The sequence below is a fragment of the Drosophila teissieri genome, chromosome X (assembly GCF_016746235.2).
Source record: "Drosophila teissieri strain GT53w chromosome X, Prin_Dtei_1.1, whole genome shotgun sequence".
NCBI classification, from domain to species: Eukaryota; Metazoa; Arthropoda; class Insecta; order Diptera; family Drosophilidae; genus Drosophila; species Drosophila teissieri.
Genome location: NC_053034.1, coordinates 22,562,400 through 22,588,729, shown reverse-complemented (window position 1 = coordinate 22,588,729; position 26,330 = coordinate 22,562,400). Strand labels below are relative to the sequence as shown.

The following is a 26,330-nucleotide window of genomic DNA, read 5'->3' as shown; positions in this document are numbered from 1 at the left end:
GGATGAATTGCCACAGAGTTTAGGCAATTTTTGCTATACACTGGTATTGTAGCTCTTAAAGATACAATTAATGATGACCAGTATTACTTATTCCTTTTGCTGCAATGTGCTTGCAGGCAGCTTCCCTCTCACTTGCAACGAGAGTCAAACTTAAATAATGCTTAAATATGTTGGATATATTCGTGAAGAATTTTCTAATGATTTATGGAAAAAGTATTGTTTACTTCATGTAAAAGATTTTTCTGGATTTACTGGTATTTTCCCGAGGAATACTAAAGGAATTCCCGAGGAATACTAAAAGAAATCCCGAAGAATACTTGAGGAATTACAAAGGAATACTGAAAGAATTCCCGAGGAATTCCCTGGAAGTTCCTCTAGAAAACCTGTTCTTATTTTTTGATCCTCGTGAATTCCTCGGGAAAATCCCTTGCTTATTTTTCGATATTCCCCAAGAGTTCCTAGGGAATCTTTAGGGACTGGTACTGAAGGGAATGTACATTCATTTTTACATTCGCACATACAATATTTGGCGCCAAAATTCCGTGACAAAATTAAATGTTATGAATTTTTAAAAATATATAAATTATATAAATTCTATTAATACTTTTTTGTAGGGGGTCCATCCAAACAGCTATGCGTCATATGAAGCAATGAAATCAAAAGTGGCAAAAACGGAAGAGGGTAAATCATCAGAGCCTAAGGAACCAAATTTCTTCTGTTTCCAAAATAAATTCATAATATTTAAATTATATTTTAATAACTTCTTTTTATAGCTAAACAAGAAAATATGCGACTATATTGTCGCTGAAATGCTGCCACTATGCACCGTGGAAAATCGCTTGTGGGTGCATTTGCTGGGCGTTCGGTAAATATTCCGTGCCGGAAAACTATAAGGACGATGTTGGATAAACGCAGAGGAGTTTACGAAGACTACTACGGCTGACATTTGGAGTGCCAGCAACTAAAGCTATTTTGGTGTCACCGGGCATTATATTGATTCAAAATTAGATAGACATTCCGTTGTTTTGGCTTGTAAACGAGTACGTTTTTCTCCTACTCATGAATTAATTGGAAAAACATTGACAGGTGTGTTAGATGCTTAGTAGGCAAAAAGAGTTGTTAAGAGAAGGAGGGAATTTCTGATCCTTGTCCGATTTCGTCAAGAGCTGTTGTACCTTCTGAACCTAGAGACCCTTGTGGTCCTGTTCAACCCGGTGTTTCTGCTGCACCTTGTATAACTACTGAATCTTGTGAACTTTGTGAACCTTGTAGGCAGTGTGACTTAGTGAACCTTGTAGGCAATGTAGACTTTCTGAACCCTGTGAAACTAAGAGACCTTCTCAACCTACGCACGTATTGCATGTATCTTGCAATCCTAAGAAACGTGTCAAATCCGTTAGGTTTGCCCCGGAGGTTGAGGATATTGTTGGAACTGTAGGTGCGTCCCCTTATGATATTGATTTACTGTTGCAGACTGAACAGATAAGGGATTCCGAAATACGTCGAGTGCGAGAAAAGTTAGAGATTGGGGAAGTTGAAAATTTTGTGTTGTAAGATGGAATAGTGTATAGATCCAAAGAATAACGAGAAACTGTGTATGTATGTTCCGAGCCGAATGAAGGAAGATTAATTAGGAAATTCCATTAAAAATTGACGCATTGATAAGTGTGTCAATAAACTGAGAGAAAAATATTGGTTTCCTGGTATAAGAAATAAGGTTGATCTGTTTATAAAGAATTGTTTACCGTGCATTATACATTCAGTCCCGAAAAGTATTCACAATAGAACGCTTTATAGTATACCTCAAGCTTCGGTCTCGTTTAATACGATCAATATTGACCACCTAGGTCCCCTTCCGTCTATTAACTCGAAAAGAAATTATTTGTTGGTGATCATTAATGCGTTCACAAATGTTGTTAAATTATATCCTGTCAACTAATTGCTCTGTAGAAACATTTTTGGAATACTATAGTCGGCCTCGTAGAATCATCTCCGATAGAGGCACGTGTTTCTCTTCCATTGAGTTTCAAGAGTTCCTTGAGTCCAGAAATATTTATCATATTAAGGTAGCCACAGCGGCCCCTCAAGCAAATGTTGGGAATGCACCTATGTTGGGAAAGCTATCAGAGCCCCTAAATCAAGCCGATTGGTATAAGCTGCTTAACCGTGTAACCGCTATAAACAATTCCGTGCAGTGTAGTACCAGAAAGAACCCCAAGTACGTTGCTATTTGGAAGAAAAATGTGGTCAAGAGAAACCGCGATGTCTAGATAAGGAATGAAGCAAATGAGAATATATGTATGTCAATCACAAATCCGAAATAAAACCGCATACGGCTTAAGGCATACGGCACCGGCGTTGTACAAGGTTGATGATTTTGTTGCTATTCGTAATGTTGATGTGACGCAGAGCTTTGTATGAAGTTTGCACCCAATTACCGTGGGCCATATAGAGTAAATCGTGTTTTTCCTAATTATAAAATAACTAATATTGACAATTGTCAGCTGACGCAACTCCCATATAAGGGAATCTAGGCTGCTAGGCTTAAACCATGGTTGCAAGTGTGTAATAAGACTGTAATAAGAATGTAAACATCCCATTTTGAGCTGCGCGCCTTGGTTATATATTGTTATATATATTAATATATATATTGTTATCGATGTTAGGATACTGATATATAATGTTATCGATCTATTGTATTAAGGTTAAGAAGGTTATTAAACTTCTTCGGACATAAGGACCGAAGAATCATTGTCTTCTTATATTTTTCACACGTCGTACGCTGAATACTCTAATGACAATTATTCTAATATAATTATTGTGTATTATTATGTACATAGTTTGGGCTATTATTATTTCTATGTTGAATTCGAATAATTTTTATGTTAAGGCCATGCAAAACTAGATTTGAAGTCGAAGAACTTCTAAAATGAAGGGCATATTTTTTAATTTTTACAATGCATGTGCATACGTAGTGCTGTCGCTGTATGCGTACAAAAGAGCTGCTGGCTCTAGAGCTCTTCGCTCTCTGGCTTTTTAACAAACCTTTCGAGAAAGCCTTTAGCCAGCTCTAGAGCCAGCACAAAAAAAAGTATGGCGTTACGCATCCTGTTATTCAAATGTCTTTGGTGTATGCATACCCTTGAAAAGAAAAATCAAATGAATTCCAATCATCTCAACTGGCCAATTTCCCAACATTTCTTACACTCGTATTTCTAATATTTAAAAAGATGATTAAATATAAAAATAAACACGTGAGAACGCTGTAGTCGAGTTCCCCGACTATCTGATACCCGTTACTCAGCTAGTGGAAGTGCGTGGGAGAGAATTCAACACTGACAGTTTATGGCGGTTTGTGGGCGTTAGAGTGGGCGTGGCAAAAAGTTTTTTGGCAAATCGATAAAAATTTACAAGACTAATAGATCAAGAACGCCGTCTCAAGAACCACAAAGAACCCTATGGCTATGTTCTTTGTAAATTTGGAGCCTTCAAGCAACAACAAAAAGGTGATCGAGCTTAACAGGCTCTGCCACGCTGTGGTCTCCATTGAGGAGCCCAGAAAGTTCAATGACCTGGTGCAGTGCTACCGCTGTCAGGCTTTCGGGCATACCTAGAGGTACTGCAGATTGCAGCACACTTGCGTAAAGTGCGGTGAAGGGCATGCCTCTATCGAGTGCACTAAGGCCAAAGACGCACCTGCCGCATGCGGTAACTGCGGGGAGGCGCACACTACGTCATGCCAAGGCTGCCGTGTTTATATCGAGGCCAAGAAGAGGACTGCCCCCAAGCCAAAGGCTCCACCACCGAAAGTAGTCCATACACCACCAGCGACAACCAACAACGCCACATACACTGGCTTCACTGGGTACCACCAGCAGCAGCAACCCAACCACATCTTCAGCCAACAAGGTCGCATTGACCAGAAGGCAGCGTTGGAGGAGAGAATAATGGCGCATGGAGAATATGATGGCCTCAATATTCTCCCAGTTTAAAGACATGGTGATGGCCATGTTCTCCTGTCAGAGAACCATGCCATGAGCACACAGATAGTAACCTGGAATGCTAACGGCTTGGCGATGAACAAGCCAGAAGTGGAGCTCTACCTGAAAACCAACCAGGTGGATGTGATGTGTGAGGCAGGCTTTCGACACGGCGTGGTACCTCGACCTGCTATTCAAGCTGAAGCAACAGTCGCCGGCCCCATACTACATGTTCCTTAAGGCATACGTCGAAGAGAGGAGGTTCTACGTGAGGAGCAGTAACTCCGAATCACCCCAACACGTGGTAAGAGCTGGAGTACCTCAGGGCAGCGTACTCCTGTGCTGTACAACATATTCACTTCAGATACGCCAGTATCCCTTATCCAGCCATGGCTGAAAAGGTGGAACATCACCATGAACGCTGACAAATCCACCTATGTCACAGTTACGCTCTAGGGAATCTACATAACCACCCATGTATCACAACATTTAATTGATTGCCCTCTTGGGCAGATGTCAATAACAAATCTGTTATACTAAAAAAAAAATAAAAAAATCTAATTAGTGACGCGCATGAATGTATTAACGACGGACGTGTTTTCGGTACGCTCGTATTCAGATTGCGAAAGCTAAATTTTCTTTGCGAAACAAAGATCGGAAAGTTGAGTGGTTGAGTGCTCCCCGGAAGCCCCTGGTTTTGGATTAATTTGCAATAAGTTATCCGGTACTGCCAGACCGGTATATTGGTTGCGCCAATCTACCAATAGGTACAGCTCGAGGAGGAGCCACGATCGTGTTAAGTCCGATGGAGAGCAACAGTAGCGCAAGTGCCTTCAGCGCCAGCAGTGCGACGCGGAAGTCGGGACGAGGCAGGCGTAGAAGCCATCAGGCGTCGAAGAGCTCGGCACCTACGCAGGCTAAGCTCGTTGCTGCGGCCTCGCGTGGTGTTCCCGAGCCTGTAGGAGCGCTGGAAGAGGTGCCTTCGTCGCTGGAGGACCCCCGGCCTGTCTCTGCTGCCACTACTGCCCCCATCGTCGTCAACTTCGTCGCCCCCGCTGCTGCCCCTGCTTCTGCCCCTGTTGCTGCCCCCGCCGCTACCCCCTTTGCCACCGCCACCGCTGCCGCCCGTGCTGGGCAAGCAGCCATGATGGCAGAGCTGTCGGCCACGCAGCGAATGGTGAGAAGCAGCTTTCGCAGCCTAGGAGGAGTTAACACAGATGAGCTCTCGTTTGCCATTAGCCGCTACGATGAGCTGGTGATGGCGTTGATGCTCCGGTGTGGAGAACTGGAGACGCTATGCCGCCCCCAGAAGTCGCCAGAAGTCGAATGTATGCCGCCAGTGCGGGCAACAAGGCCAACGAATCTGTTATACTAAAAAAAAAATTAAAAAATCTACTTAGTGACGCGCATGAATGGATTAACGACGGACGTGTTTTCGGTACGCTCGTGGTCAGATTGCGTAAAGCTTAGTTTTCTTTGCGAAACAAAGTCGGGAAAGACGATAAATCGGTGGTTGAGTGCTCCGCGGAAATAGTGCGATTATTTACGCGAGTGTAAGGCCTGTGGTTTTGGAACAATTCGCAATAATTTATTGCAAAATTTTCCACTGAGAACAGCACGTGGTTCCAGGCGAGCTTTCGGACAGCTGTTAAACAGCTGGGCCTGTCGGCTTGTGTCCGCGCTACCAGCAATCAGCTGTTTGGTTGTTGTCGCTGCTACGGTCTGTGTCTTGGGACGGTTCGGTGCTGCCAGACTGGTACTTTGGTTACGCAAATCTGCCAATAGGTGGAGCTCGTGCACCAAAGCAACCAACTTGTGACAGTGAGCGCGCAATTACCGGAGTCGCCAGAAGGAGGAGCCACAATCGTGGTAAGTCCTATGGAGAGCGACAGTAGCGCGAGTGCTGCGAGCGCCAGCAGCGCGTCGCGGAAGACGGGACGAGGCAGGCGTAGAAGCCACCAGGCTTCGAAGAGCTCGGCAGCTACGCAGGCCAAGCTCGTTGCTGTGGCTTCGCGTGGTGATCCCGAGCCTGTGGGAGCGCTGGATGAGGCGCCTTCGTCGCTGGAGGACCCCCGGATGGTCCCTGCTGCCACTGCTGCTGCCCCTGCTGCTGCCCATGCTGCTGCCCCTGCTGCTGCTCCTGTTGCTGCCCCCGTCGCTACACCTGCTGTTGCCACTGCCACAGCTGCCTCCGCTGCCGCCCGTGCTGGGCAAGCAGCCATGATGGCAGAGCTTTCGGCCACGCAGCGCATGGTTAGAAACAGTTTTCGCAGCCTAGGAGGTGTAAACACGGATGAGCTCTCGTTTGCTATCAGCCGCTACGATGAGCTGGTGATGGCATTGATGCTCCGGTGTGGAGAATTGGAGACGCGGTTGGCTATGCCGCCCCCACCGCCGCCGTCGATGCCCCAGGCTGGACCCATTGCGGCCCCGCGGACCACGAAGGTTCGCGAGACGTGGTCAGCAGTGGTGAAGTGCGACGACCCAGCGCTATCGGGGAAGGCGATAGCCGAAAAGGTGCGCATGATGGTTGCACCCTCCCTCGGAGTCAGGGTGCATGAGGTGCGTGAGCTCCGCCGAGGTGGTGGAGCAGTTATCCGGACTCCTTCAGTCGGAGAGCTGCAGAAGGTTGTGAACTCTAAAAAATTCGCCGAAGTAGGGCTGAATGTGGCGCGAAACGCGGCCGAGAAGCCGAAAGTCGTCGTCTACGACGTCGACACAGCAATCGGCCCCGAGGAGTTTATGCAGGAGCTCCACGAAAATAACTTCGACGGCGAGATGACGGCTTCGGAGTTCAAGAGGTCGGTGCACCTGGTCACTAAGGCATGGTCGGTGACTGACGGCGCCACCGTTAACGTGACGCTAGAGGTCAGCGACAAGGCGATGGCGAAACTTGATGTAGGTCGGGTCTACATCAAGTGGTTCTCATTTCGATGTCGATCACAGGTTCGTACCTATGCCTGCCATAGGTGTGTGTGTTTCGACCACAAGGTCAGCGAATGCCGCCAGAAGTCGAATGTATGCCGCCAGTGCGGGCAACAAGGCCACACCGCGGCAAAGTGCCAGAACCCGGTGGACTGCCGGAACTGCCGTCACAGAGGGCAACCCTCGGGGCATTACATGCTCTCGGATGTATGCCCGATATACGGCGCGGTGCTAGCGAGGGTGCAAGCTAGACATTAATGTTTAGCTTCATCCAAGCGAACTGTGGCCGAGGCCGAGCTGCGACCATCGAGCTCGGAGTCCGACTCAGGAGATCGGGCTCAATGTTCGCACTGGTGCAGGAGCCGTATCTCGGCGGCGATGGGATGGATGTGCTGCCTGAAGGAATGAGGATCTTCACCGACCGGCAAGGGAAGGCAGCCATCCTAGTGGATCTTCAGGATGCCATCTGTATGCCAGTGGAGACCCTCACCACGGATTATGGCGTATGTCTGGTCGTTAAAGGGAGTTTTGGCTCAATCTTCCTTTGCTCAGCATACTGCCAATTTGATGCACCTTTGGAACCGTACCTTCGGTACATGGATGCGGTCCTGCTGCAGGCCAGCAGAACCCCCGCAATCCTGGGCCTCGACGCGAATGCAGTGTCCCCCATGTGGTTTAGCAAACTCTCTCGACATGCCGAGGGGCAAGCTAACTACAGCCGGGGTGAGCTGCTGTCCGAGTGGATGCTGGAGGCAAGAGCCGCCGCCCTAAACCAGCCAACACAGGTGTACACGTTCGATAACTACAGAGCTCGTAGTGATATCGACGTGACAATTGTCAACGAGGCAGCATCTATGTGGGCCACATATGAGTGGAGAGTGGATGAGTGGGAATTGAGCGATCACAACATCATTACTGTTGTGACCGAACCAAGTACCACGAGCGCAGTTGAGAGCATAGCTCCTGTGCCGTCCTGGAACTTCTCCAATGCTCGTTGGCGATTGTTCAAAGAGGAAATGGTGAGTAGAACAGCCGAACTTCCGGAAAACTTCTCAGAGTCGCCGTTGGACCAGCAAGTTTCGACCCTGCGCAGTATAGTACATCATGTGTGCGATATTGCGCTGGGAAGAAAGTCGATTCGATCGCCCAGCAGAAGAGCACGTTGGTGGACTGCCGACCTCTGCGCTGCGAGACGCGAAGTCCGGAGACTTCGTCGCCGACTCCAGGATGCTCGGCGTCACGATGATGATGCCGCGGCAGAGCTTTTGGTGGTCGAGCTGAGGCGTGCCTCAGCCAACTACAAGAAGCTTATTGGGAGGGCTAAGATGAATGACTGGAAACGCTTCGTGGGAGAAAACGCCGATGACCCATGGGGGCGCGTCTACAAGATATGCCGAGGCCGCAGAAAGTGCACGGAGATTGGGTGCCTCCGCGTGAATGGCGAGTTGATCACTGATTGGGGTGATTGCGCACGAGTGCTCCTCCGCAACTTTTTCCCAGTTGCGCAGTCCGATGCACCGATTGCCATCGTGGAGGAAGTCCCACCGGCCCTTGAATCGCACGAGGTTGAAGCCTGTATCGCCCGGCTCAAGTGCAAGCGCTCGCCCGGCTTGGACGGCATCAATGGCGCTATCTGCAAGGCAGTCTGGCGCGCCATACCTCAGCACCTGGCATCGTTGTATTGCCGATGCATCCGATCGGGATACTTTCCCAACGAGTGAAAGTGTCCACGAGTAGTGGCGCTGCTCAAGGGACCCGAGAAGGACAAGTGTGAGCCCTCCTCATACAGGGGAATATGCTTGCTGCCAGTTTTTGGTAAGGTGCTCGAGGCAATCATGGTGAATCGAGCGAGAGAAGTTCTTCCGGAAGGCTGCAGATGGCAATTCGGATTTCGCCAAGGACGATGTGTGGAGGATGCTTGGAGGCACGTGAAGAGCAGTGTTGACGCCAGCCCGGCGCAATATGTGCTCGGCACATTCGTGGACTTCAAAGGATCATTTGACAACGTTGAATGGAGTGCTGCACTGCGCCGACTAGCCGACTTGGGATGCCGGGAAATGAGCTTGTGGCAGAGTTTTTTCTCCGGCCGAAGAGCAGTGATCCGAAGCAGTTCCGGTGCTGTGGATGTGCCGGTAACTAGAGGTTGCCCGCAGGGGTCAATTAGCGGCCCGTTTATTTGGGACACGCTAATGGATGTACTGCTTCAGCGCCTCGAGCCGTATTGCCTGCTGAGTGCATACGTGGATGATCTTCTTCTTCTCGTCGAGGGAAACTCCCGAGTCGTGTTAGAGGAAAAAGGAGCGCAACTTATGTCCATCGTAGAAACGTGGGGAGCGGAAGTTGGCGTTGCCGTCTCGACCAGCAAGACGGTAATAATGCTGCTCAAAGGTACTTTGAGACGTGCGCCCACGGTAAGGTTTGCTGGAGCGAACTTGCCGTATGTGCGTACCTGTCGGTATCTTGGCATCACGGTCAGTGAGGGAATGAAATTCCTCACGCACATAGCTTCGCTGCGTCAGCGGATGACCGGAGTCGTTGGAGCATTGGCGCGTGTGCTTCGAGCCTACTGGGGTTTCAGTCCTCGAGCCAGGCGGACCATATATGACGGACTCATGGCACCCTGTGTGCTGTTTGGTATGACACCGCCGGGCAAGTAGCTGCCAAGAGGCGACTAGCCTCCTGCCAGAGGCTGAACCTGCTCGGATGCCTTTCGGTTTGCCGAACAGTGTCCACCGTGGCACTGCAGGTTCTTGGTGGAGCCCCCCCGCTTGACTTGGCTGCTAAGCAATTAGCGGTCAAATACAAGCTAAAACGTGGATACCCGCTGGAGGAGAACGACTGGCTCTACGGCGATGACATCGCTTGTCTAAGCTGGGAGCTGAGAAAGACTCGCTTGGAGGGGTGCATGTTGGTGAGTTGGCAAAACAGATGGGACGAGGACAGCGAACCAGGACGGGTGACGCATAGGTTTATCCCAGATGTCACTCTCGTTTATCGGGATCCAAACTTTGGTTTCTCGATGAAGGCGTCTTTCTTGCTTACTGGGCACGGGTCGTTTAATGCATTTTTGCACGGGAGAGCCCTCAGCGATACCACTGCTTGCGCCAAAATGTGATAATCCATATGTGGACTGGATGCACGTATTCTGCGCTTGCCCCCTGTATGCAGATTTGCGAGACCTCGATGGACTTGGACGTTCGAAAGAATCCTGGAGGATCGAGAGAGGACCCAACGGCTGGCACCGTTCCGCAGGAGTAGGGGCCTTTAGCCCCGTGTGGTTAGCGGGAGAGAATACTACCACAGTCCGCTGTTGCTCGTCGTAAGAGGCGACTGATGCGGCAATAGGTCGTTCCCCCGTAATAGTCGGAGGCAAAGGTGTGAGGCCGACCGGGCCTCTAATTTCGGTACCACGGGTTGAGCAGCTCTCCAAGACTGCTCATTGTGGTAGGCCCCTTGGTGGGAGTATCGTGGTGGCTGTGTTTGGTACCCATATCGCGGGTAGAGCCTTCGTGTTCGACGTTTGAGTTTCGGCGATGGTTACGCAAAACTCGGGTGCTGTGACCCATAGATCAGTAGAGATTTTAGGTACATCTACATACAACTTATTAGTCTATTATATTAATTTCAAAGTTTCGCTAAGTAAATTTTACGGTGCGGGGACCTAGGCTGCCAATGTGAGTCGTGGAACGGTAGAGTGTGAGGCTTCAAGGTAATGAGAAGTTTGTTCGTTCGAAAGTTTCTGCGTCAGCGGAGCACGAGTCGCTTCCGTAGCTAAGTAATCTGCTAGTGTCAGCTGCCGCACTTATTTACGCCCCCGTGCGATAGAGAGTGACCGTTCTGTATTTGCCCACACCGAATGTGACCGTTCCTCAATGGTTAGTGTGGCCGTTTCTGAAGACAATTTACGGGATCATCTAAGGTCTCCTCTTATGCGCTCCCTCTCTTTTGACATAGCGTTCTGTTGTTCGCTCTGCCATTAGCTTTATCATCAATTAGCTTTATCAATTAGCTTATCATTTGCTTTCGTAATATATACATATGCCCATCGATGCCAATTATCGCTTTAATAAACTAAAATAAAATACATTCTTTTGAAAATCTCTACATTTAAATCGTCGTCTTATTAATAAAAACAGCTATAAAAAAAGCTTATAAGCTGAACAACTCGTATCCTCTGGTCCTGCCGGAAAAATTATATAATAAATCAAAATACTAAATGGAAATTAAATGCATAATTTTTGGTGAGATTTTTATGGAGTATTTTTTGTACTTTTAACGGGGAATATAGCTTTTAGGAAATTTGAAACAATACTTGAGGTATTACCGACGCTTTCCCGGGGAATTCTAGAGAATTTCCAAATAATTGCCTAGGAAATTCTAGAGGTATTATGAACGCCTCCATCGTAGAAGCTATAAAAGTTGAGATTAATAGGCAGCCAATGTTGCCACCGCCAAATACTGCCACGCCCACACATTTGAAAAATGATTTGTTATTTTTTAATTTTTTATTAGTTCTGTAAATTTCAATCGATTTGCAAACGAACTTACCGCCCAAAATTTCAATTTGTATTATTATTTTATTATTTTTCCAATTCCTACGGATATTCCAAAAATTGTGGAAATTTCTCGTTTGTAATTCCACTAGCTAAGCAACGAGTATCGGATAGTTTTGAAACTCGACTAGCATTTTCTCTTGTTTTGTATACTTAAGTATAACTTCTTTATTTAATTTATACATTAATTTTTATTTTTGTACCCGTTACTCGTAGAGTAAAAGGGTATACTAGATTCGTTGAAAAGTATGTAACAGGCAGAAGGAAGCGTTTCCGACCATTTAAAGTATATATATTCTTGATCAGGATCAATAGCCGAGTCGATCTGGCCATGTCCGTCTGTCCGTCCGTCTGTCTGTCCGTATGAACGTCGAGATCTCAGGAACTACAAAAGCTAGAAAGTTGAGACTCAGCATGCAGACTCCAGAGACATAGAAGCAGCGCAAGTTTGTCGATTCCTCATTCTTTTCGAGTCGTACGATACGCGGCAGCGGCCCTTGGTCGGTTGGGCGGGAGGTGTGGCCGTGGGACTGGCGCGTAAAAATAAATAAATAATACCGGACGACGTGTAGTTTTGGCAGTAGCTAGGAAAAAGGTAATACGAATTGAAGGATAAAATACATGTAGTAAATAATCATTAGAAAAAAACAAGAGAAAACGATTCATCGACTATCTGGTACCCGTTACTCAGCTGGTGGTTTGTGGGCGCTAGAGTGGGCGTGGCAAAAAGATTTTGGGCAAATCGATAGAACTTTACAAGACTAATACAAAAATGAATATATAAAAACATTTTTCACAAGTGCGGGCGTGGCAGCTTTGGGCGGTTTGTGGGCGTTAAAGTGGGCGTGGCAACATGAATCGACCAACTTGCGCTGCTTCTATGTCTCTGAAGTCGGCATGCTGAATCTCAACCTGTTACATACTTTTTAACGAATCTAGTATCTTGTATACCCTTTTACTCTACGAGTAACGGGTATAAATAGCTTAGTTGGTACGTGTTTACTAGTTATGAGCTATACCTAATATCTATACTAGCCCAATTTTTTTCCGAATGGTCCAGCACGTTTAAAAACAAAAAAAACTCTTGGATAAACCTAGTGTTGTATTTAAACTAGGCAGCTAATTCTTTATTTAATTTTACGTAAGCTGCTTTGCGCCTCCGATGCCAGCTCTAAACCAGCTTATTCAGTTTTAATCTCCAATTTTACGAGGACCATTGCAGCCATAACAAAACCCATACCAAATTTGCAACATTATACAGTGAAGAATATTAAACGCCAAGCTATCAGCTGCCAGCCGCAGCAAAAGTATTGAAATTTCAATATGTTGGCTCCCTGCCTGTCTCACAAAACTAAACACCTATGATCTCAAATAATCAAAAAAGTAAACAAACGATTAATATACAGACAAACGAAGACAAATGAAAGTCCTATGGCTGTATAAAAATGGATTACCTTAAATTGCGCAGGATCAGTTCTTATAATACCTCGGCACTGCATACAAATGGATCTTATTGTAGAGTTTGTTGACTCAGTAAATGAAACAAATGTTCCATTAACCCAAGACTCTAAAGTAGTAATAATTGAAGGCTCGAATCAAAATTATGTGAAGGCTACCGACTTAGAGGATTCGATAAATCGATTCTTAAGGGGAGTATTTGAACCATCTATGTCATCTACCCGCAACAAAAACATTGGAACAGCATTTTCGTCTCTTGAGTGGAGCGTTTTCCTTTTGGAGCGGCAACGCAGGACGTTTTAAAAGATCAATACGAGACAATGGAGGCGACCATGAAATGCAATGTGCACAGCAATTTGATTTGGATAAACAGCATACAGATCCAATAATCTATGAGTTCCCTGATGATGATCATATCTTTAATCAGTTCATCGAGGCAAGTCAACCTAACATTTATTTACGATCAGTGGATGACGAATATGATCCTGCATTACTAGACGTTTATTTTATCTAGGTTTTTAATTTGCCTATATTGAAAACAGAAATAGGTATGTGCGAATTTAACTTTTATCAGTAAATAAATAAGTAAATGCAATTTTCCCATATAAATGTTTTCTAAATCCAACATCAGTCTTTAAGAGAACCTTAAAGAGTAAAACTATCAACCTAAAATGAACTCGAAACAAAACTCGAAAGAGCCGAGGCCTTCAATATCGGTTAAAATATTATAGGTTAAACAAAAGGGTTGTTTTCGCTCTGACTCAAATAATAAACTTTAACTTTACTGGTGGACAAGCGGGAGCAGAATGAAATCTGCCACAAGCCTCCACAATTTATTTACATTTATTTATTTATTGATTACAACGAGGAATTCCCTCGCAGCCGTCAGTTTCTGGTGGATTCTACTGCTCCAGCGGTATTTATTCGTTCTATGCAATTACTAAATTGCAGGATTTGCCGCCGGTCGTCGAGTGGGGAGAATTTGGATAGGGGTCCCGCGCAGCCGTCATTTGAGTGGGTCTCGGTCGAGGATCCCCGAGCATTGCCAGGAGCACCGCGTCCTGTGTCCGCTGCATGTGGGGTGACATCTTGGAGCCGCAAGGCCGAGAGTTGTTTCTCAGGGCCGCAGCGTCGAGTTTGACCATGGAATTGGATGCGATAAAAATGAAATAAGTATTTTATGTATATTAATTTGTTTTGTTTGATTTTGGATTGTTTTTCAGGTACATAGGTGACTTCGGTTTGCTTTGATGGAGGATTATAGTCATGTTTTATTTGTTTTAGGTAAGTAATGCGTTTGTAGTAGTTCCGTGTTGTTCTGTGCGTGATTTTTGTGATTGTGTTTATTAGTTTACTTCCTTTGCAGAGTTGGCTTACAGCGGGAATATTTGGAATTTGAGGACAAGTTTTTCGTCGTTTTAGTGGGTCGTCTGTTCAGCGCCAAGGGTCACTACTGGCTCAGAGGCATGTGGAAATGGAGACGGCATTATAAGATTGACAATTTTATTATTGTAAGATGTAAAATTATTGTAAGATTTTATTATTGTAAGATTTTGCAATATTGTATTGCGCTAAAAGTGCTCGTCTACCGCTTAGCATGCGTTAGAAGCGACTACAGGAAATAAGTCAGGTAAGTTATGTGGGATTGGTGTAAGTAAGTATAATTAGGCAACCTAGATGTATTGGGAGTGTACACACTGTTTCTTATTTCACCCAGAACCGCCAAGTATTTCATCAGCCAGATCCCCCAATAGCATTGCCAACAGTCTCTATCTCCCATGGTGTCTCTCAAAGAATATGTTGAAGTCAGTCGCTGCTGAATTTTTAACGAGGTTAGTCGATGTGTCCATAGTGCGAGAGTCGTAGTTTTTTCAATTTACAATCATAATTTAAAACCTTGTGAACATTACCCAAACAAATAAACTTAATTTGTATTATCCCTACAGTTATTTAGGTATTTTAAATTGTTTTGTCTGACTTTGATTTGTATTTTCGACTGTTTGTTGTTTCGGCAGCACAGCGCTAAGGGTCACAACTAGAACAAATCATGTGGAGATAGAGACGGCATTTAAAGAATGAATTCTGCCGATCTGCAACTTTGGAATTAGAAAATATTTTAATGAGTCCCGGGCTGATCTGAGCATTGGCGTTCGCAATAACTTAAGGAAGATACTTTGAAACAATTTTTGAAAGCTGGTCCGAAGTGATCCCATTTAAAAATGGATTGTGTTAAACACATTTTTAGTTCGTAAAGTATTTATCAATTTCAATCATGGGATCGTATTCACAGTATACTTCTGAAAAGTAAAAGGTTCTGAAACGCTTATTTCGATTCGTGTTGTGCCTTGCGACATCAAATTCAAACACACGGTGGAACGAACTTTTCCCTTTCTGTCGATTAACGTTCAATTAATTTGTAATTTAAAATGATTTATTACATTCATCATTAGTTCCGGAAGATAAATCGGCGAACTCTGGCTTCCTTGAACGTAAAGCATCGGTCCTTATCTTTTTTATAACGATCAATAACTTCTTAATTTCTTTAGATTTAAAACTTGATCAGCTGTATAAATTTCATCTACATTAATCTGTTGTGATTCAGCTGCACTGTTATTATTAAAAAATAAATTTCGTCATGTACTCCAAATGAATTTAATTTCAGTTTTTATAGACTTATTTTGTTTATTTATATTCAGGAGCAATAGCCAAGTCGATCTAGCCATGTCCGTATGAACGTCGAGATTTCGGAAACTATAAAAGATACAAAGTTCAGATTAGACATGCAGATTCTAGTGGCGATATCAACTGTTTTTTCAAAAGTATGGGCGTGGCAAAAAGTTTTTCGTAGATCGATAGAAATTGACAATACTAATAAGAAAATGAAAAAAATAGCAAAACATTTTTCAAAAGTGTGGGCGTGGCGGTTTTGGGGCGTTAGAGTGGGCGAGGCAACATGAATCGAGGCTCTTGAGCTGCGTCTGGAGTCTGTATGGAGTCTGGAGTCTGTAGCATAGTCTCAACTTTCTAGCTTTTATAGTTCTTGAGATCTCGACGTTCATACGGACGGACAGACGGACATAGCCAGATCGTCTTGGCTATTCATCCTGATCAAGAATATATATACTTTATATGGTCGGAAACGCTTCCTTCTGCCTGTTACATAATTTTCAACGAATCTAATAAACTCTTTTACTCTACGAGTAACAGCTATATCTATAACCATATGATACTTGTCAAATGGTGAAAGTATTCCTTTGCGACATGTGTACGGAATATTTCCAGCTGACCAGTCTAATCCTAATATTCTAATAATATTCTGTTTATATAATGTTGATGCTAAGAGTCTCATGATCCAATTCCTTTATGTTAAATGGCGGTTTAAAAGGAAAGAAAGTATGACTTCCTGATGGCAGATACTATTATTGATCATCCTTGCATGATTTTAATAGTGTAATTTTATATTTAGGAAATCAAATAAGCAATACGTATGGTGACAACATTGCGTTCGATTGTCAGCCCTTGAGATCTTTATTAAGATTGGGTATCTTTTTTTCAGCATTTTTGGAATTCCAAATTACAACAGATTATTTATTTTTATCACAAACATATAATTCCCAAGAGTGCAACCTACAAAGGTTAACTATTTTATAATCTGATTAGAAGGGTTCATATGATACAGACGTTCAAATAGATTTAACTTGATTGTGTTTCAAAATTCCCAAAAACATGAGTACAAATAAAACGGTATGTACTTATATATAAACTCTCGCTATCAACTAAGCAACCTGTTTTAATAAAATATAACACAAACAAGTCAAATTCCCAAAATGAGCAAACAAGTTTATTATAAAATTTGTAAAAAATACCTTAAATAAAAGTATGTAACAGACAGAAGGCAGGTTTCCGACCATATAAAGTATATATAATATTGATCACGATCAATAGCCGAGTCGAACTGACCATGTCCGTCTGTCCGTATGAACGCCTCGATAGCTACAATGTTGAGATAAAGTATGCAGCTTTCAGAGACTTAAGCGCAGTGCAAGTTCGTTTCTGCGGGGTGCATGGTCCTGGCTGGCAAAAGGAAAACCTTTTGATATTTGTTGTATTTTTTGATGTCTTGTAAATTTTTATCGAATTGCTAAAAAGTTTATGTCTCATTTTCGGGCACTGCTCTGCACTATTTGGAAAAAAACAACAAATATGAAGCGGCAGAGCTTCGTCCGAATTCGGCTTAACTTCTGTATTCGAAACTTCGCTAGACGAAGCCTGTAATATTTCTTTTTTCGAACATTGCGCGAGGAAAATTTCGGGCAGGGAATTTCAGTACTTAATTCCAATACCTCGCACACAAGGGTAAGGGGGCAAAATTGAACACAAGACAGCCACACTCTTCTTCCCGCTCTTATTACACTTCAGTACCAATCCCTAAGGAATCCCTAGAGATTTCTCAGGAATCGTTGAGGAATCCCACAAACTCTCGCTAGAGAGCCTCAAAAGGAGAGTGGCGAAATCTTTTCAGGCCAAACAGAAATGACGGAATGTTAAACCAACCGAGTTTCTCCACTCACGACGCAACCATTCAGAAAAGGCTAAACCGATGGCGCAGGAATGCCGGCAAAGGCGGAACAAATTCTACAAACGGCAAGTAAAAGTCGTAAACTTCAAACTAGGCTAAAACAAGGATTATCGAGGAACATGGACCAAATACCTACCTACCTACTTAGCTTGCATTTTTGTTCGTACAACGCCATCTACCCGTAATATACTGCAGCTGATCCTTTAAAGTGTCAAACTTCTGCCGCTCTTTTTAATCGGAAGCTCCACTGGCGGTAGAAAAGGGGTCAGACTTCCCAGTGCTGATTCTACTCCTGCGCTGTCGCGAGTGGTGACTGGATCCCTCAGTCAGTACAAAATGTCGCTCATTTAGCCCTTATTTGACAAAAAATCTATGATCCTTAAAAGACGTCTCCATCATACAATGCTTCCTCGTCGATGTTGGCCGAATGCGCGGTTCCCCTGCTCCTTTAAGTAACCGAATTTGTGGTCCTCGAATTTATCTTTTTGTCCCGCAGCGACATATATTCCTCGACATGCAGACAGAATTCCTGAAATAAAGAATAGAAATAAATAATAACACAAAAGCGACGCAAAGGGATAAGAAAACCAATTAACAAAAATAGCAAACCAAGCGATACTTACATGGCACAAGGCCCCTGATCCATTCCCTCCAAGGACCTGCAATCCTGACAGCCAGCCCGACTGCTGGGTTAGTATGGCTGCAATGTTGACATCAATTGCCCCATCGATTTAAAATATTCCACAACCGATAGTGTCAAGCCAGGCCATTTCAAATCGTGTTTCGACGAAAATCCTGAAAAAAACACAATAATTTATAAACAATACTAAAGAGTTAAAGGAAACGAAACAAACACACCTGCGGCTTGAAGGATGTCGCACAAGCGCTTTTTTTACAATGAATTATATACTTTATTGAACATCTTGCTGTAGTCCTCCCTAGCCCAAGTTGCGTGGTGCTGCTGCTCGCCGAAATGCCTGAATCCTGCCACCACGAAAACGCATTTTGGCCCCCTGACGGGAGCATAAACCACTCCTTGCATGATGTAACCCCGGATGCATGCTGACGAATCTCTTATAAACAAAGAATATAAATATGTAATCGGCTCAAAATAAATCAAGGAAATTATTTAAAAGATCACAAACCAACGAAAACGAGGCTGACAATCCTGCGAATTTACACTCCGTCTCCATGCTGCAGTCATCCGTCGATGAAGTGGACCTCTTGCGCACGCCTACTGCTAGCCAAAATGCCTAAATTCGTCAGTCGCGAATTCACACTCTGACCCGCGTCAAAAAAATTATCACCAAATTTAGCTTCCTCGCAAAATTCGCTGAAAACTAAAAACAAAAACAACTCAGTCAACAGAACAATAAAGATACAATTAATCACTTATCCTTTCACAGCCCTTGGCAACGAATCCTCGCCTGGCGGCTCCAGTTGGGCTCCAGGCGAAATGGGCTTATGATGGGGCCCTCGTCCGAGCGTTTCTTCTCCTGCAACGAGTTATCCTGGCCGATCCTGTCTCGATTCTTGACTGCCGCGAGGCAATTCGTAGTTAACACAAGTTACACAAGCATTTCTCACGGGGTGAGCACTATATATATACATATGTATATGAAAAAAACAAACGTAGCCCTCACCCAAACGGGAGTGCGGTAATAAACTATAAAACTAACCCCAGTACCTTTTTATAACTTATACTCACCATGACAAGAAACCTAGCTGCTGAAACCAAACTGGCTGCAACTTCGATGACTCCCCTCGGCGATGACTGGCGGAGCTCCTAGCGATATGGCGGTACCGTCCTTCTGGCGGGGGTTGCTGAAAATAAATATAAAAAACACTGTTATTCTAGTTTGAAAACAAATATTCGAATTCTTGCACTTGTCGCTAATGTAAACAATCAATGAAAGCGATAATGTTACCAGATGTCGTTTTTGTGTGATCCATAAGTAACAATAACGTAGACTTACTTACCTTATTAACACTACCCAAGTCTCAAACCAGGCAATTTTGTACTCAAAACACAAATTCTTGTACCTAGATATTACAACTAAAGTGTAATCAGAGGTAAATTAAATTGTGGATACCGAACCAGAAAGTCAGTCTGTCTCCATAACTTCACCCGCAATTTTATTTTAAAATAAAAAATATATAAAATATAAAACCGCTTGCACTCGCTACGATAAAAAATTGAAAAGAGTTTTTCGCACGCAATGTTTAAAATCCATCTATAACTGAAAAACAATAAAAATAATAAAAATCCCGGGTAAATTCGGAAAACCAAGCGAGCTGCAGACCGAACTTAAAGGAGAAAGTAACCAAAGACCAAATCCATAACGAGTAGCCAAGGAGGAAAAACTGTGACGCTTAAAATCTGAGGATTGGTAAAACAAAAACTTCTATCAAGGTATTTAAAAATTAAACCTATAAAATTATACCTATAATTCAAAAAATATTGCCATGGCAAATACACTATTTTCTGAGGCTTCGTCTGACTGCGATATTTTCTCAATAACGTCAAGCCCAGAACAGGAAAAGAACAAATTTTTAAGGTGATGATCTCTAGATAGCTTAAGTGGACATGCTCGTGATACCTGTGATTTAAAAACACATAAAAATTGGTACTTAAAGCATAAGCCAACACGAGGATGAGCCATAGAACTTATTGAGATGTTAAATGCTCATAAGTTGAAAGTTAAGCCCTTTTATAAACTTAATTGTTCTGAAAAACCCGATATTAGTATAGTAGCGGGCGGCCCCTAGTTACATCTCGGTATAGCAAAACAATGAAACTATCAGCGTTTCCCCAATTGCCGGACAGACTGAGCATCGATATAAACACTGACTGACTTCCAATTTATAAGAGTTATAGAGCACAGTTATGGCCTATTCTTCTAAGAATTAATAATATCCATTGCCGCCCAGTATTGCCAATTGAAGTTTTTATGAGACATAATAGGCCTTTTAATTGCGACGAGTTTTTATCAAAAATTAGGCCCGAAATTTCCGATATTATTAAAAATTGGTAACGGCGCCTGTAGCGACTGCAAAGTTATTATATTGGTTAAAACATGTGCGTTAAATTAGCGGCGAGGGCGGAACGGTGGAAATTTTCGTTATTTAGAGAAGAATTGCAAAAAATAAAAATGCAAAAATGTTAAGAAAAGAAAGATCTAACTATCTATGTGCTACTTAAGTTTACAGGACTCAAGAAAGTATATAAAATATGCAATTGAAAAATCGGCTTCCTACTATTTAAGGAGTATCTCCACTCGCAGATTGGATAATAATGCACACCAGACCACCTTAAAGGACATTTTCTCAAGGACTTTTCAGGAAAATTTCATACAGAAATTATCCACAGTTTTTGAGATAATGGCATAACAGTGGGTCCATCTATGCACCATCCCATACAAAAATGAGTCCTTAAATGTCATTTTATATTGTGGTGCTCACAGAGCGTGTTCCGGAATGCCGTGATAAGTACTGATCCTGGAAAAATGCATCAAAAAATTATCGACAGTTTTCCAGAAAATCGCGCAACAGTGGGAGGAGTTTAAAGGCATTTAAAAATGCCTCTTTCTCTAGTACAAGTACCGCAGCCAATCCATGTCGTGAACCGCTTTATTAACAATAAGAGCTCTGCGCTAACTTAAAATATTTATAGCTCAGCTCACGGAGCGTGTTCCACATTGCACGGTATAATAAAACTTTTGTAATTTTATTTATTATTTATGCAAAAATTTTCATTACATTTTGATCCACAGTTTTGGAGGAACACGACACGTGTTTTTACATTCATCGTGTTCAAAGCTGTGCTACATAACAGCCAACATACATGTATAAAAAATACCCACGCTAAATACAAATATTAATTACTCCGCTCACAGAGCGTGTTCCACGTTGCACGGTATCTTAAAACTTTTGTAATTGGATATCTGACACTGTCGAGGAAACCATTCCTTTTCAAACTTGCCGCTTTATAGCAAACTCCATCTACCCTTACCGTGTAAAAGAATCTGATTAATAATCATGTCAGACGCATTATCCTCACCGCCAACAGCAGCTGCTGTTTCATCTTCTAGAAAGAAGTCGAAGAAGAAGGCAAACCGAGATCACCAACGCATGGGAGCTCACCGCGAAAAGACAGGCAATAAAACTGTCCAGGATATGACAGCCGCTTGTAGGAAGGGCTTGTCGAGCTAGATATGGAAAACCAATAAAAAAAAAAAGGAAAATTTCATTTGTATGGCTGGTCCTTCAAGATAGGGTGGCGCCATCTATGGCGGGAAACTGAGACCTGACGTACTGGCAACATCGAAAATAGGGTAGTTCTCTGGCTGCCAGTGGACTGTCATTATTGTCCACTTTGACGGACCTATATTTCCGATCTGGGGTAACTTCTGAGCCCACGCATCCCGATCGTTCTTTTCCATTTTGGCCATCATCGAAAGCAGTTGTCCGGGAGTAGTTGGTTTTTTTGTCGTCGTAATTGAATTGCATTAGCAATGTGTTTCAAAATAACGACAAGCTAAGTGCAAGCTGTGAGTATGCTAACAGAAAAACTTGCATATAAAGCTTAATACGCTATTTTATCTAGATACACAATAAAATTTTCAAACAAGCAAAAAAAGACAAAAGAACGACACAGAAAACAAAAAAAGGGCACGCGACAAGTACTAAAAGCCAGTGGAAAAGAAAGAGCAGTCGAATTATTATTAGAGCAGGCCACGCCTGAGTGCAGGGTAAATATTTAATAACCCCGGTTAAAGAATTAGGGAGTGATTTTGGTTTTATTTTTTTTCTTTGGTGATTTTTCATTTCGGGAAAATTTATAGCGTGGCACCTGGTGAGCAGTCCCATAGGCAAAGATTAGGCGGAAAGCAACGATGACGTCATAAAAGCAATACCTGTGCCGCCTGCAAAAACCAAAAAAGTGATTAAATAAAGGAAAAGAAAACGAAAACGTAGCTGCTAGCCAGTGCAGGCGATGCGACGTCGAGCTACAATCAAATGAGAGAGAAAATGTTGCTGAAGTGAACGGGTGAAAACTAATAGACTAAGTGAAAAGAAAAGTATGTGAAAAAAAATAATGAAATCGCAAAAAAAAATAAACGCAAGCTAAAATCAAACGAACGTAATAAAAACAATTCCTAAATATTAATCTGATTATATTACCAAAAAAAAGGGAAGAAAAGAAACAAACCGAAGCCGATCTAACTTTGTAACCAAAAAACAAGAACCTTCTTTTTCCCAACCGATCGCCGCAGCCAAAGATCTTTCGCCGCCGGAATTGGATTTGCTGTAAGTGCTCTATTACATATGTACATTGTTTTATTCTACTCTTTATTTAGTTATTTCTTCATCGGCAATACGCAATGAGCTTTAAAAGCTGCTGTAATTGTTTCGCATTAAAATTAGTTTTGTTTTGATTACGCCTTTCGTCTTTTGCATTGGAATTTTGAATTTTAACTTACATGAAAACGAAGAATTTTGATTAACGTAATACAACAATATACCTTCCCATGTTACATTCTTATTATTAAATATTTCATTAATATTATTACTATTAATATATCCTACCTATTAATTAGGTACACTGTTTATATAAGATTAACCCAGTTCTTTTCCAGCAACATTTATCTCTTTGCCAATGAAATACAATACTTATATACTATATAACTAATTTCTTTATATACATTTATCTATACATAACTAATGGTAATACTTGAGATATAACATGAAATGAAATAGGAATTTAGGGGAATTAGTCAAAAATATATACTTGTAGTACTAATATGAATATGAAATTGATAGTTTATAAATTACTATGTTAATAAAAGGATATCAAAATGAATTTTAGATAAATTTCTCCTTATCCGGGGGTCATGGATATCAGAGTGTCATGGAATAAGTAGAAGGCAGTCACTTCAAGGGATCCTAAGTGTATTTTGTAGGACCATAAGGATCATGGAAAGGTGGGCATTACGCAGACTGGCGTGATAGAAGAAGTGATGTTGGCAAGTGTATCCCTTATTTTCTCTCTCTGTAGCTTTTTCTTTCTTTTCTTCTTATTCTAGCCTCTTCTTTTCGTTCCCTTTTTTGTCCATAAAAATAGTACGCGAGTTTTAATTATTTTTCAATAGCATACGGGCATTTTAACGTGGCGGTTCTTTCTTTTGCTGATCCACCCCCAAGCCGACTAGATATCCGAAATGCCGAGGACATCGCGTGTTCCGCTAACACGTTAATATTCCACCAGCTCAGTATTAGTGGATCGTTATATGCTACACGCTCTATTTGAGAAGCTGTTCTTTGGTTATGCGAACGTAGCAACCGCAATGAAGAATATAACAGCCAACTAACGAGTATACAAAATAACCACGCTAAATACAAATATTAATTACTCCGCTCACAGAGCGTGTTCCACGTGGCACAGTGTCTTAAAAGTTTTATAATTGTATTCATTATTTATGCAAAAAGTTTCATTAGAATTTGATCCACAGTTTTGGAGGAAATTGCATTTTTCTGTTTCGTGTAGAAGCAGCGCAGACATTTTCCATTTTTAATTTACCATTATATCGAGATTTCGATTAGAGTGCGACCTGCAATATTTTTTTTTGCCAAATGGGGTAACCAACAAACAATTTACGGACATGTCGCGACAAATTTCCATGTTTAAATGTGTAAGTAAAAATTAAGAAGAATAAAATAAATACGTTTTGAAATAACGACTCCATTTCAGACTATTAACCACTTTTCTGTGGGCGATCAGGAAAATGGCCCCAGCCAGAGGGCCCGCAGGATGAGCTTGATCAACGAGGGGATCACGCCGACCAGCCTGCTAGGGGCCGACGCAGGTAGCAGGTAGAAGAAATCGTTTCTGACGATATAAAATATATATATTTTTGATCAGGATCAATAGGCGAGTTTTTGTTTTACCAATCCTCAGATTTTAAGCGTCACAGTTTTTCCTCCTTGGCTACTCGTTATGGATTTGGTCTTTGGTTACTTTCTCCTTTAAGTTCGGTCTGCAGCTCGTTTGGTTTTCCGAATTTACCCGGGTTTTTATTATTTTTATTGTTTTTCAGTTATAGATGGATTTTAAACATTGCGTGCGAAAAACTCTTTTCAATTTTTTATCGTAGCGAGTGCAAGCGGTTTTATATTTTATATATTTTTTATTTTAAAATAAAATTGCGGGTGAAGTTATGGAGACAGACTGACTTTCTGGTTCGGTATCCACAATTTAATTTACCTCTGATTACACTTTAGTTGTAATATCTAGGTACAAGAATTTGTGTTTTGAGTACAAAATTGCCTGGTTTGAGACTTGGGTAGTGTTAATAAGGTAAGTAAGTCTACGTTATTGTTACTTATGGATCACACAAAAACGACATCTGGTAACATTATCGCTTTCATTGATTGTTTACATTGGCGACAAGTGCAAGAATTCGAATATTTGTTTTCAAACTAGAATAACAGTGTTTTTTATATTTATTTTCAGCAACCCCCGCCAGAAGGACGGTACCGCCATATCGCTAGGAGCTCCGCCAGTCATCGCCGAGGGGAGTCATCGAAGTTGCAGCCAGTTTGGTTTCAGCAGCTAGGTTTCTTGTCATGGTGAGTATAAGTTATAAAAAGGTACTGGGGTTAGTTTTATAGTTTATTACCGCACTCCCGTTTGGGTGAGGGCTACGTTTGTTTTTTTCATATACATATGTATATATATAGTGCTCACCCCGTGAGAAATGCTTGTGTAACTTGTGTTAACTACGAATTCCCTCACGGCAGTCAAGAATCGAGACAGGATCGGCCAGGATAACTCGTTGCAGGAGAAGAAACGCTCGGACGAGGGCCCCATCATAAGCCCATTTCGCCTGGAGTCAGCCAACTGGAGCCACCAGGCGAGGATTCGTTGCCAAGGGCTGTGAAAGGATAAGTGATTAATTGCATCTTTGTTGTTTTGTTGACTGAGTTGTTTTTGTTTTTAGTTTTCAGCGAATTTTGCGAGGAAGCTAAATTTGGTGATAATTTTTTTGACGCGGGTCAGAGTGTGAATTCGCGACTGACGAATTTAGGCATTTTGGCTAGCAGTAGGCGTGCGCAAGAGGTCCACTTCATCGACGGATGACTGCAGCATGGAGACGGAGTGTAAATTCGCAGGATTGTCAGCCTCGTTTTCGTTGGTTTGTGATCTTTTAAATAATTTCCTTGATTTATTTTGAGCCGATTACATATTTATATTCTTTGTTTATAAGAGATTCGTCAGCATGCATCCGGGGTTACATCATGCAAGGAGTGGTTTATGCTGCCGTCAGGGGGCCAAAATGCGTTTTCGTGGTGGCAGGATTCAGGCATTTCGGCGAGCAGCAGCACCACGCAACTTGGGCTAGGGAGGACTACAGCAAGATGTTCAATAAAGTATATAATTCATTGTAAAAAAAGCGCTTGTGCGACATCCTTCAAGCCGCAGGTGTGTTTGTTCCGTTTCCTTTAACTCTTTAGTATTGTTTATTAATTATTGTGTTTTTTTTCAGGATTTTCGTCGAAACACGATTTGAAATGGCCTGGCTTGACACTATCGGTTGTGGAATATTTTAAATCGATGGGGCGATTGATGTCAACATTGCAGCCATACTAACCCAGCAGTCGGGCTGGCTGTCAGGATTGCAGGTCCTTGGAGGGAATGGATCAGGGGTCTTGTGCCATGCAAGTATCGCTTGGTTTGCTATTTTTGTTAATTGGTTTTCTTATCCCTTTGCGTCGCTTTTGTGTTATTATTCATTTATATTGCTTATTTCAGGAATTCTGTCTGCATGTCGAGGA

At 42.6% G+C, this 26,330-nt stretch overlaps 1 long non-coding RNA gene across 1 annotated transcript; it reads right to left on the bottom strand.

The window, feature by feature from the left end:
• Positions 1 to 17,626: 17,626 nt before the first annotated feature.
• Positions 17,627 to 19,044, bottom strand: LOC122624517. Its single transcript, XR_006326479.1, has 4 exons — positions 18,641 to 19,044; positions 18,354 to 18,568; positions 18,119 to 18,290; positions 17,627 to 18,024 (listed from the first exon to the last, which is right to left on the bottom strand). It is a non-coding gene; the product is annotated as an uncharacterized LOC122624517 (long non-coding RNA).
• Between the last annotated feature and the right edge of the window lie 7,286 nt (positions 19,045 to 26,330).